We start from the raw sequence: 12,419 nt of genomic DNA on the forward strand, positions 1-12,419 counted from the left end.
GTTTTAGAAGCTATGTTTTTGTACTTCTTATATACTCAGGTAATATTTAATTTGTTCTCAGATCTCTAATTGGGTTGAAGACGAGTTATAGTCTCATAATCAAACTTAGGTTGGTTAAAATTAAGAAAGATGATCTATATTTGAATGGATGGTTTTCAGATGATAATACAAATTAAAATCAAAACACAATTCAGATATCAAATTCAAACTATTTAAGTCAAGATAGATGTTAGAGTAATGTACCTAAATTGACAAAATCCATTGCCTGGACATCATTAGTGTATATCATACCTTATATATTTATTACATAACTGTTATAACTATGTTCATTGTATATCTGAGAGAAAAGGCTTTTTAATGAACAAAGAGGGGGAAATATTGTGGATTTGGTCTAACTCTTGTATTATTTTAATTGGGTCACCAAAATTCAGGAGATCCCTGCCCTCAGTTTGTTTAGATACATAAATAAAGTGGCCATTGGCTAATGGCTGAAAGGGGAGACAGAAGGGACTTTAGAACTCCTGGGCAAGGAATCAAGGGAGGAAGAAGATAGAGCCACCATACTGGGAAAGGAGTTAAAGGCCAGGCCAGAGAGATGCAGAAGAGAGAGCATAGCAGTCATGTAAGCCTGCAGGATCATGGCCCAGAAGGGCTGCAGGTCTGGGTCCAAGACAGAAAAAGTAGAATATAAATTTTAGTAAGAAATAACTCAGGATTACCAAAGGGGAGTTTGTTAACTGCATGAAGCTTAAATAGTGGCCCAGTACTTGAGTTGTTTAAGGCATATTAAATATAAACCTGCCTCTGTGTCTTTCATTTCGGAACTCAGAATGTTGAGGTGAGTAGTGCGAAATGTGCTGCCTCCATCAGGTTGATTTGAATAGCAATGCTTAGATTCTACAGCACGTGTTCATATTAAACTTATTTTAGGTATTTAAGATATTATGGTTAACACGAGCACTTAGGAACAATGACTGAGATTCACACAATATTTTAAAAATCTCTCAGATTTAGTTCATTGAGTGACATATACAAAATAAAACATAATTTTTCATGAAAATATAAAGTTTTAACCTATATAAAATGCCAGTTTGACTGAAACTATTGATGAACACTAAGTGTGTGTGAACATTTTTCTAAGAATATAAGATTCAGAGGATGACAAACCTATATTTTATATCCTTGGATATTAGTAAAATTAAGCATAATTATTTCTAGCTATGATAATATTATAAAAGGTTTGTGTCATGAAATGTCAAGTTCGTACACAATATTCTTAAAGAAAAACAGCCAATTTTGCTGACACATTGAAATAAGAAGTATATTCATTCAGGAGACTTTTTTAATTTTTCAATGTTCTTTGTATATGAGAATATTGCATTCATTAGAATATAAGGAATGTATAATTTATTTTTCTTGGTTTTACTGTGTTTATTGTGGGCATATTTAGTGAAAAATAAGTATGCAAGTGTCACTTAGTTCATTAATAAATGAAATCCAGTGGGCTATATATATTGCCACCCCATGTGTACTTTTAATATAGTAGATATTCATGCTATGGTGAAATTTACTTAATGTTCTAAAATAAAAGATTTTTAAAATTAAAATTTAAAGCCAATTAATTCCCACATGTAAAGCATAAAACTTTTCAGATAAAGTCTTTGTGTTTACTTATATGGTGTATGAAAAATAAAAGAAAGCTAAAATTTTTAATCATTTAAATAGTCTCTAGTAGTAGTTGCTAATAACTATTTCTGTCACAAAGTATTCTTTTTCTATATTAGATTATATATATTTATAAACATATATATTTAATTATGAGTTATATGAATATCACTAATATGAGAAGAAAAAGAATTTTCACATGTGAAGCTCTAATTTAGAGAAAATGCCATTTAATTTCAATCTTCAAATTTAATTATTCCTTCCTACTGGTGAGGACATCATGTATTTTAGCCATTCATCATGGAGAAATCATGCTGTTCTAAGAGTCTTCACCATTGTTGCTCTCTGTTACATTTAGTCAGCTTGGCTGATCTTTGCTCAACTCATATATCTCAGCTCATCTAAAAATATTTCTAAGCAGTCATTTCTGCTTATACACATGCTTAGGGAGTGAGAGAGCTAGTGACTCTGGTCAGTTTCAATAATTTCATGGTGGTATGTTGAGAGATTCACTCCCTGAGCTTAATGAGCTTCTCTGAAGGTAGAATGTTTTCACTTCCCTGTAAACAGCCTCTCTTTTTTAGGACCTTCTCCCCAAAATAAGTTTGATCATGGAGTAAAGTGATAGACACAATTTAAAATCTAAAATGAGAGGAAACAGTTACATTTGTCTTTCTGTGTCTAGATTACCACAGTCACAGTGATTGTTTCCAGCTTCACGGATATACTTGTAAAGTTCATAGCTTATCATTTCTAAACAACTGAATCACATAAATATATCACATTTAATTATCCATTCATCAAACAGATGATGAACATATAGACTCTTTCCATTTCCTGACTGTCTGAATAGAATATCAATGAACAAAGATGAGACTTATCTTTGCAGTAAAATATTCAGTTCGTTGGCCATGTACCCAAGAGTAGTATAGCTAGGTCACGTGATAGATCTATTTCTTATGAGGAACCTCCATGTTGATTTCTGTCATAGTTGTACCACTTTGCTGTAATACCATCAGTGACTATGACAGAACAGGGAGGCTACTAGGGGACTATACCAAGGAAACCCCTACACCCCCTCCAGATGCCAGCCACATCATCACTTCCATTGGCTACGTCCTGAAACCACACTTAACAGGAAACATAGCCACACTAATTGGGATAAGATGAAATCCAGTGTACTTTAATTTTCATTTCTGTGATGCCTAGTGATAACCATTGTAAAATGTATTTCATTTTCTATAAGGTCACTTTTTCGTTTCATGGGCCATTTTTAACTGCATTGTATAATCTCTTGATGCTTAGAGTTTTTTTGTTTGTTTGTTTTTGTTTGTTTTTTTAGCTTTTTTGTGTATTTATAGACTTTCTGTTAGATGTATTGCTTCTGAAGGTTTCTCCAGTTTTATAGGTTGCCTGTAAATAGGCAACCTTTTTATTTCATGTGACTTCATTTATTAATTTTTGGAAACCTGTTCAGAAATTCTTCTCCTGTGTCAACAATTTCAAGTCCATTACCTACTTTTTGTCTATCAGATTCAGGATATCAAGGCTTATATTGAGGTCTTTCAACCACCTGGGGTTGAGTTTTAATGAAGAATGATAGATAAGAGTCAATCTTCTTTGTTCCACATGTAATTATCTAGTTTGACCAGCATCATTTACTGAATATGTTATCAGTTTCTTCAAAGTGTTTGTTAGACTCTTCGTCAAGATTAGACAATGATTATGGAGCCACAGTGGAAATAAAAGTCAGAGAATAAAGCAACTCTCCCAGGGCCAGATTTTGTTTTGACCGGAACAATGGAAAACCTCTTTCTTAATTTAAATGTTGAGACTGTGCCCACCTGACACAGGCATGTCTGGGGTTTGATGGGTTGAATTAGTTTGGGATGGAAGATTCAATTGCTTGTTTATTCCCCTGCAGTCTCAGAGTGCTAGATCAATGGGGGTGGGGGGTGGGGGGTGTTGGACTGCTGATCCTCTTGTAAGAAGCTTTCAGGGCCATTGGATGGAGCACAGAGTCCCCAATGAAGGAGCTAGAGAAAGTACCCAAGGAGCTGAAGGGGTTTGCAGCCCCATAGGAGGAACATCAGTATGGTGGGACTTGTGGTTCTAGCTGCATATGTAACAGAGGATGGCCCTGTTGGTCATCAATGGGAGGAGAGGCCCTAGGTCCTGTGAAGGTTCTATGCCCACGTGTAGGGGAATGCCAGGGCCATGAATGGGAATCTGTGGGTTGGGGAGGTGGGGAAGGGGGGAGGGGATAGGGGATTTTCAAAGGGGAAACTAGGAAAGGTGATAACAATTTGAACTGTAAATAAAGAAAATATCTAGCTGGGCGGTGGTGACGCACACCTTTAATCCCAGTACTTGGGAGGCAGAGGCAGGTGGATTTCAGATGTTTGAGGCCAGCCTGGTCTACAAAGTGAGGTCCAGGACAGCCAGGGCTAAACAGAGAAACCCTGTCAAAAACAAACAAACAAACAAACAAACAAAAAGAAAATTTCTGATAAAATATATATTAAAAAATGAAGCTTCCAAGGGTAATATCAGTTCACCAACTTTACAGTATGGAATCTTAGTAAACCTGAGGTTCTTAAGTAATTAGCCCATCAATGATTCCTCAAATAGATCCTCCTCCTCTGGGATTTGTTTTGGCTATCATCTTTCATTTTGTTTCTTCATGGACTTTAAGATTACTTTTCAATTTTGGGAAGAAGTGAGTTGGGATTTTTCTTAGGATTATGATGAATCTGTGGATTGCTTTGGGTAGGATGTCTATTTTCACAATAGTACTCTTATTAATCCATAAGTGTGAGGGGTCCTTTCATTTTCTGTTTTCTGTTCAGTTTAATTTATTCAGTGCTTTATTGTTCTTCATTGTGTAATTTTTACACTCCTGTCTTATATTTATTCTACATTTTGTAGGGCAACTGTGGATAATATTGCTTCCTGAGTATACATATTTTCCCTTAATATATTTTTGTGTATAGAAAGGCATCTGAACTCTTTTTGCCATTAATGACCATTAAGAGAGATAGACAATTGCCAGGGTTCTCATTCCTAAATGGGACATCTCTATCACACACACACACACACACACTTTCCAAGATATATGGATCATTAGAAAAGAAAAGCAGCAATAGTTGTAGAAGAGAGTGAACATGGTGGATTCACAAGAGGAAGCCAAGGTTTCCATGCTGAACAGGGCAAAATCATATATGAACTCACAGCTGTTGTGACAGCATGCACACAACTGTGCCTGCTCAGTCCAGACAATAACCCAGCATGGAGACAGGAGGTGGGTACACAATTCCACCTCTAGCCGAGGAGTTACTGGCAATTCATAGTTACTAGGCAAGAGCAAATTAATCTTCTTTTAGAATGTGGCACCTGGTAGAGTGACCATGTTCCAGTAGCTGACCACACATTCAAGAGCACAGATTAGACTTGATGGGCTTAAAAAAAGAAAGAAAAAAGTGAATAGAGAGTTGTGAAACTAGGAAAGGAAAAGGAGTTTGATCTGAGAGGATTTTTGGGATATATTTTATATATATATATATATATATATATATATATATATATATATATATATATATGATTATATGATCAAAATATATTGTATGATATTCTAAGAGAAGCATTATTTTTGTAATGTATTATTTCTTATGTAATAAAAATATAAATGTTATCACATATGCTTATCATATATATTACTTATATGTTAAACCAGTATGTTGAAAACATAAAAAATGTTCAAGTACATAAATAATGATTTCCAGATTCAGTAAGTAATGCACATAGTAAGAAATAGCTTTTTAAAATACTATAATTCATTTCCTATACTTTGGAATGTTTTTTATAACTTTCTAATTTTATTAACATGTTTCTTTATCTCATATTTCCTTGTAACACACCGAAAATATTTTGAGCTATAAATGATTGGAAAATTGGCTATATCAGGTCCAGCCTGAATGCAATGTAATCATCTTATTAGGTGTTTAATTAGAAAGAACTTGGGTACTTTCTCTAGCTCCTCTATTGGGGGCCCTGTGTTCCATCTTATAGCTGACTGTGAGCATCCACTTCTGTGTTTGCCAGGCACTGGCATAGCCTCACAAGAGACAGCACCCCCAGAACTCACGTCTCTAGCTGCATGTGTAGCAGAAGATGGTCTAGTCAGCCATCATTGGGAAGAGAGGTCCCTTGGTCTTACAAACTTTATATGCTCCAGTACAGGGGAACACCAGGGCCAAGAAGGGGGAGTGGGTGGGTAGGGGAGCGGGGCGGGGTATAGCGGACTTTGGGGATAGCATTTAAAATGTAAATGAATTAAATACCTAATAAAATTTGGAAAAAATAGAAAGAACTTACAACTTTACTTGTTAGGAGAGGAAGCTATCTATGGGAATATTTTCTTAAGTGCTTTATTTTACATGCCTTGTCTATTTCAAAGTTTATTGTTTTACATAATTTTATATATTATGAAATAAATTAGGTTTGCCTTTCTTTAGAACAATACTGACTTAGTGTCACCGGCAAATTGCACTGAAGTTTCCTAGAAGAATATATGTGGGTATGTCTCAGTGTGTGTTCCAGCTAGTTTTATATCAAGTTATAGTCATTAAATAGGAAGGAGCCTCAGTTAAGGAAAGGTCTCCATGTGGTCCAGCTCGAAGGCATTTTCTCAATTAGCGATCAATGAAGGTGGGCTCAGTCATTGTGGATGGTGCCACTGCTGGACTGGTAGTTCTGGGTTCTACAAGAAAGCAGACTGAGTGTATCATGGGAAAAGCATAGTAAACGTTCATCAGCTCTGCTTGAGTCCTTGCACTCAATACTTTTTTTTTTTTTTTATTTTGTTCATGAGCTGTTCTATAGAACTATCTGTGAAATAAACTCTTTCCTTTGCAAAATCCTTTTAGTCATGGTGCTTCACCACAGTACTAGTAGCCCTAGTTAGAACAGAAACTGGTACTAAGTTTATGTGGAATTGCTGTGAAAGACAAGACCACATGGTTTTGTGATTTTGGAAGGACTTTGGAATTTTGTGCTAGAAAATTAATTGAATATTGAGAGTTCAGTGAGCTATTCTGTAGAAAACTGGAAGGTAAGATTGTTGCAAGCAGGGCAGATGATGGAGAACTGGCTGGTTGACGTTTCAGAGGGAAGCAAAGCCTGTACCAGGCCACCAAGTTGATTATCTGTGGTGTTTGCTCAGACAGAACTGAAGAACCAACTTTTATTAACACTAATGTAAAACCTTTGCTTTGCTGGGATGATGCATGCTACTTAAGTAGGGCTGAAGAATAAATTGTGACTAGCAAGAATTCAGCATTATTGGGATAAAGTCTTCTGAAAGGTGTTTACTAGGTGTCTGTGAGGAATCTCTGAAAAGACCCTCACAGCAGAGTGTCAACGATCAGGGAGCAAGAAGGAAATTTGGTTCAACAGACTCAATAGCCAGTGTTGGCTCAAGTTTAGAGAGTCTAATACCAGGTAGATTTTTAGCTATATTTAAGTACAGTAACATTTAAAAAATAAGTTTCCTAATGTTAACTCAATTACCACATATTAACAAAGCTTAAAGCTTAAGTTATATATATATATATATATATATATATATATATATATATATATATATCATTGTCTGTTTAACATTTCTGTTTTTTCTGGTTTCCATTATGTTTATCTATGAAAACAATGATCTATATGCTTACTATACGTGTCAGCACAGAAAACCTGTGTTTCAAAAGCAGCTGAGGTTGTAGGTCATTCTCTCAACTGGATTTATAGAGTAGGAGTCACTCAAGTGTTACTGGATTTGAAGGCATGATGAGGTCATGGAGAACAACTGAGGCTTGGCACTGCATGGGAGGGCTGGAGTCCATGAGGAGATCTCAGAAGCAGCTACTTGTGAAGATGCAACCAAATAACAGCAGACAACCCCAGCATTTTGGAGTTGCCATTAAAATGGGATGACCACCAAGCAGCAATGGAGTGGATCCAGCTACAGCCCAGAAGACAGTCTGTGTGTGTGTACAGAAGGCAGAGCCAGAGAAGTAATATAAACCCTTAGGAGGAGCCTGGAAGTTTGTGAGTAAATTACAAATGGTAGATTGAGTTATTTAAATTGTTAGGCCTTGTTTTTCCTTTGTTCCGATTGTGACTGTCCTGATTCTTCCCTCTTGACCTAAGCAAGTATGTCATTGAGTTTTGATTTTTATAGGTAACCAGAGTTAAGAGACTTTGAACTTTTAAAGGAAAATTTTGAATTTTGGAGACATCGAAATTCTGATATGGTTACATTTGTAAGGGCTGTGGGTGTTTTATATCATAATATTAATATTAATATGCCATCTTGGGCATAAAGGAAGGTTCTAATTGAAAAGTGATGTTTTTGTGAGTCACGCTGACAAGAGTTCAGTTTCCTGGCTAGTTTTATGCTAACTTAACAACAGCTAGAATCATCAGAGAGGAAGGAACCTTAACAGAGAAGATATCTTCATAAGATCTGTCTGTAGGTCATTTTCCTAATAAATGATTGATGTAGCAGTGTCCAACCTGTTGTAGGTGAGGAGGCCCCTGGGCTGGTAGTTCTGACTTCTATGAGAAAAATCAGATGAGCAAGCCATGGGAAGCAAGCAAGTAAGAAGCATTCCCCTATCGCACTACCTATGGCCTCTACATCAACTCTGTTCTTAATCTTGGATGCTAAATTGCTATATGAAACTGAGTATTTACCTTGTCCTCCCAATTTAATTTGGTCCTATTGCTTCATCACAGCAATAGTAACCTGACTAACACAGTCTGTAACTGTGCCCACATATATTATGTTATTATGTCATGTTATATAATAGTATGTGATAATATGTAATCATAGATAGATGATATACATAGATAGATATAGAGGATATAAATAGATATAGATATACTGTACTTCTTTGATTACTTACATTCCTATATAAATAATATAAATACTGTCCTCAAGTCTCCTAACACCATCTTTTTCTTTTTTTGCAAGCTGACGTGTTTGACACAATCTATGTAAATTTACTGTATCTACTCCCATAGCTTTTTCCACCCCTCGCATCATAATCTCTCTTATCAACACTAGAAATGATTGTTTTTTTTTTTCTTCTGGTGTGTGCTAATATTTTCTTCTGCTTTTCCTTGATGGGCAAGACCTGACCTATCAACAGAGATTCATGGGTGATTTATCTTCCTTGGACAGCCAAGGTGATTTTCTGCTGCCTCTTGCTAGAGCAAGGAGAGGTGAAAAATAAAATAAAGCATAAATCTCCAACCAGTATGTCTTTCTTGAAATGTCAACTCACTACATACATTTTCATTTCTCATCTGGGAATAAATCATGATCTTAGAAATATGAAAAATGAGGAAAATCAAGAAGGTCAGCTCTCTGTTAATGGAGTTCTCTTATACATGGACCTTTCTGAAAAAAAAGAGTGTTGTATAGGCAAACACACATACACAAAAATTATGGTTTTAAAGCAAAGCCACTATGCATATATGATATTATTAAATTCAATGAATAGATCCTAGAGAATAACTATTCCCACTACTCTGAGAAAGACTGAAATATTAAGACAAAAACTATAAAGATTCATATTTTAAAAGTTTTGTAAAATGGCCAGTTAACTATCAAAATTTAAATGATATAAAGTTATGATTAGAGAAAGAATACAATCAAAGCATTTCAAATTAGTTTTCTTTTTTAATCTCAGTGCATTAACCAAGTTTATTATATTTATTCAACAGTTATAAAAATAATTTCTAAAATACTATGAATTATGTTGGTGGAGCAAATAGATACACATTACATTCATTCTAGACTTAAATAAAACTTAATTCTTATGTAGTAAGCTTTGAAACACTTCCTTGTCCTACAAAAGTTGTTAAATCACCATATTTTCTAAAATAACATTTCAGAGTGGTATTCTCATTTGGAAGTCATTTTCTCATTATAATAATCATTTTCTATTGATAAGACAATTCCAAGACATTCTACTTTGTAATATTTTACAATCTTCAGGATAAATGATTATTCAGAATGACTTTGACAATCAATAATACATTTTATTTTCAATTTACTTTTTTGAAACTAACTGAATCTTACATTAGTATAATTTGTCACACCTTTACCATTCACAGTGAAATAGGTAGTAGTTTTAAGTAGTAATAATATGGATATGATAAAAAATATCATTCTGACTTGGCTATAGAAAATGGATTTAAAAAAAAAAAAAAAAAACGGCTCAGAAGCCAAAGAACGAATTTGCACAGTAAGGTGGAGTTTCTATTAACTTTGCGATGGAACTCTTCCAAATTGAAAGTTATTTTTATGATTTTTTCCTATTGTGACTAGACATAAACTATCTATTTCACATTTTCTGTAGGTTTTATTTATATCTTCCATATCCTTTAAATTTTCTAAATAATTTACTGAAATAATATACAGAATATATAATTATATTTAATGGTATATTAAATAATTAAATAATACTAAGTAACAATATTTTTCTTTTTCCAGGAGAGTTCATTATACAGTTACCAAAGTAATCCAGAAATAATTTCATGGTTATTTCAGCACTGATGAACAGAAGAAAAACTTAACTGCATTTATATTTCTCATTGGGCCATAAGGACACTCTAAGAAATTTTCACATATGTTGTATGATTGAAAAGTGCATAGTCCTGTGTTAAATTTTCATAAGCATTCTACTACGAGTTTTAAAACATTTCATCATGAAAATACTATTTTCTAAAATTTATGCAAACGCCTACAGAGTTAAGCATTTACTGATGGACTAGTATGTGTGAGAAATGGTTAAAATATTTATTTGTTCAGCCATCTAAAACTAACAATAGTAAATACATCATGAATCGCGGCAGTACACTTAAAATATTTTTACTACATTTAGTACTTACCACATAACATATATTTGCATTTGCAGAGTATCTTATTTCTGATTTAATAGGAAATGTCTATTCTCTAATGTTTCTGCATTCAATCTCTTACAAGTTAACTTGCATTGAAGTATAAAAAGCAAATCAGCCTCAGCTTAGATGTTTAAAATTATTTTAAAATGTTTAATAATGAATACCAGATATTTAATCATAATAGATCAAATTATTTTTGAGAACTTGACATTTAATCAGTGGATCTTTTGTATTATGAAATTTAAAAATCCATTAGTTAGCATGGCTTTTATATAAATTTTGACTAATTCATGAGTTTTTAAAATCAATTTTGTAATTTTACAATATATTCTTTTTTATTAATTATAGTCTTTATCATATTGATATATTTAACTATCAAATATAGAAATTCACAGCCATTAATATAAATAGTAATTCTATTAAGAAAAAATTAAGACTTTGAGAAAATGTCAATTTTATAGCCCTAGATGTAATTGATGCTTCATATATATTCCACATATACTTTGAAATATGTAGTGTCAGTTGTTTTTAAAACAAAACCAAACTTGTTCATTTTAAAGAAAGCATAATAACTATATCCACAAAAATATGATTTCTTTTTAATCTTTGTAGCACAAGAGAAGGGGAGGGTATGGGAAGGGAAGAAAGGGAAGGGCAAGGGTGGGGGGGAGAGGGGGCCCACATTCTCATAAAAGACCATTTGGCAAACTTAGTTCCAATGGGCTAGACCTCACCTACTTTGTGTTTCATCCAGTTCTGTTTTTCACTTCACTTCTTAAGGTCACGATCTGCCAAGTCTGAGCTCAGCACAGATTGGAGCACTCCCTTTTCTTAGCAGGACTCCCCTTCCCTAACCTTGTCTAGGGAGTCCAAACCCCTATACCCTCTCCCTGAGCAAAATAACAAGGTCCTTGGCAAACCTACAAGCGAGTCTTCCTCTTTTCCTCTAAGAACCACTCAAGAAGTACCTGGGATTCCAGGAATGTCACCCCGTGCAAATGAGGCATTCACAGTACTTTAAATTCCAGCCGAAGATTTTATTCACCCTGAAAACTGTTTCCCACACTCCAGGCTGCATGTATAGCCTTTGGTCATCCCAAATAAAAGTGTCCGCACTAGCTGAGATTGTCTAAAAGAACTGTTTCATTAAAATCTTCAGATAAAGACCTCCCCACCCACACCCATACCTGCATTCCAGTAGGACCAGATCCTGCAGCCTCCACCCATTCTGGACTCCAGTTTATCCTTGTAGCCCAGTATCATCAGTATCTGGACACCATTAAAGAGGAAACAGGAGACTCAGAACCACAGCTGAACCCCAAGAGGAAAACCAGAGTTCTGCTGAATGTAAACACATTTTTATAGTTCTGTTGGGAAAAAAAAAATAAAATAAAGGGGGGACCAGGGGGGCCCGGGGAGAAGTGGGGAAGGAAAAAGATGCCCAACGCCCCGCCAGAGTTTCTCTATTCTCTGGTCAGGCAGACTTGGGGAGACTGCCAGGCGGTTTCCCCACCTAGCCCCCAGTAGGCATTGCCTCTGACCCAAGAGGCAGAGGCTGGAGAAGGGGCAACACCAACAGTGACCCCCCACCCCCACACACTCCCTTGCTATCACTCCAGGGTTGTGGAACAGAGGGAGTAGGGAAGAAGTTCCCAACACTGATGAGAGTGCACAACAGGACTTGATGGAACAGAGCAGAGACTCTATGGTTTAGAGCTTTATTATAGAAATGCAAGGAGAAAGAGAGGAGAGGGGAGAGGAAGGGGAGGGGAGGGGAAAGGAGAGGAGAGGAG

Source organism: Mus pahari, chromosome 19 (genome assembly GCF_900095145.1).
Source record: "Mus pahari chromosome 19, PAHARI_EIJ_v1.1, whole genome shotgun sequence".
NCBI lineage: Eukaryota > Metazoa > Chordata > Mammalia > Rodentia > Muridae > Mus > Mus pahari.